This window comes from Plasmopara halstedii (assembly GCF_900000015.1).
Source record: "Plasmopara halstedii genome assembly, contig: Scaffold_42, whole genome shotgun sequence".
NCBI lineage: Eukaryota > Oomycota > Peronosporomycetes > Peronosporales > Peronosporaceae > Plasmopara > Plasmopara halstedii.
Window position 1 is genome coordinate 225,659 of NW_020186963.1, and position 1,937 is coordinate 227,595.

The window sequence follows — 1,937 nt, forward strand, 5'->3', positions numbered from 1 at the left end:
AGTTTTCCGATAACACGGACTCCCTGAGTCGATTGTCTCTGATACAGAACCCCGTTACACGGGAAGATTTTAATCAACTATCTTCAAGGTGCTAGGCACCAAGTTGGATTGTCGACAGCGGATCATCCGCAGACCAATGGCCAAACCGAAAGGGTGAATCGCGTCATCGAAGACGTTCTTTGCAGTGTCTGCGCTGAGACGCCGAGCCGCTGGACCATATCGCCACTCGCAGAGTTTGCGCTTAACAATGCAGTGTATTCGTCTACTGGCTACATGCCGTTCTTTGTGAGCAGGTTGGTTCACCCTCGCGTCCCGCTGGCGCCGCCATCCCATGGCTCAGGGCTTGGTGGGGGGAGGAATAGCCGAACGGCTAGCTGATGTCAGCCCCTCACCATCCGCAAAGAAGTTGATGACTTCTTGTCTACAAAAACGGAAGAGGCAAAGTGGAATGCTTTAAGGTCGGAGCCCTGGTTTTATTAAACTCCGAAACCTTCCTACACATGCAGCCTCTGCTATCTTCCAAACGAAGCTTCGTCCACGGGTTAGTGGACCGTTTAAGGTTGTGTCCAAGCGATGCCGATCATATACGCTAAACCTTCCCAACGAATGCACACACACCCGGTGTTTTGCGTGGGTTTGCTCAAGCCGTATTGGGATCCAGCGCATGTGAATGCAGAAGCGCCAGAGCGGATCCCACGGGCCCTCGGCTACCCAGAAAGTGAACCAGCAACTGGTTCTGAGTATGGCGTGCAACAATCTCCATCTTCAATGGAGCTAAGCGCCCCACCGTTGCCTGCCGCGAAGCATTCGCTTGCTCCACGGCTAGGGGTCGCTCTGACAGAGCGTGGTAGTCCTCAAGGCGAGACAGCCGGCGCACGCCGTGCTTCAAATCATCACGAGCGTCCGCACAGCGATATGCTACTTCAGCATGACGCTCAGCAGAGCTTCGATCACGGATGACCTCGTTCTCAAGGGCTCAAATATCATCACGAGTCACCGGATGGCTGTCGACCCGGTAGCTACCGCCCGCCACCGACTTTTCTTGATGCGAACGGTGACGTCCACTATCACGTGGAGCGTCTAGTGAGACGACTTCGTCACCAGGGTCAGACTCAATATCTGGTGAAGTGGCGTGATATCCCGACTCCGAAAACTCGTGGGAGTTTGAGGCGTTACTTCGGCAAGATTGCCCAGACGCCGTGTACGCCTTCGACCAGAAAGATCAGGGCGCCCCGCGTTTCCCGGCAATAACCAGAGAAGTAGAAGAGCCTTGAGCTGAGCTCAAGCAGTGGCCCTGATCATTTGCGGTCGCAGACACAGGGCGACAATCGGAAGGGAGTCGACAGCGTGGTTTGAGTTTGGCGAGCTCAAGTGTGAGGTGTCCCTCCACACGAACGTCCTCTTCCTTGTGGCTCAACAGTAACGCATACAGTAAGTTTTCAGTGCCGTTACACCCATTGCTCAAAGAGGACTTCGTCATCTGTTGCGCTTTCGCCAGGGGCGAGCACTACAGGTATCATCCGGATTGCGGGTACACGAGAGCCGCCTCTTTGAGCACGTAGACGAGTGCGATAAACGTTTAACGGAATTTCTTGTGGGACCAAGAAACGAGCTCGAAGGGCTTCCCTTTCGGCAAGCCCAGCTTCCGTAATGGCCGGGGGGCCCGATGATGTGGACGCTAAACGATCAAGATACCGCATCCTTCGCTGCCACAGCGGGATCTGCTGGGTGGAAGCCATATTCCACACGAGGGTCAATGACCGACCGTGGATGGGCGCACATCAGAGCCGCCTTACAGACAGCTTCCAGCTGCCACTTCTGTGCATCATCGAGGTCATTGGTGATTGCACTACGTTCCTCAGGTGACGAGAAGTCAGGAAGCGGACATGGAGTCCGCAGGCGCGAGCTGGGCTCGTCTTACGCCGCTGGTGCGGCTC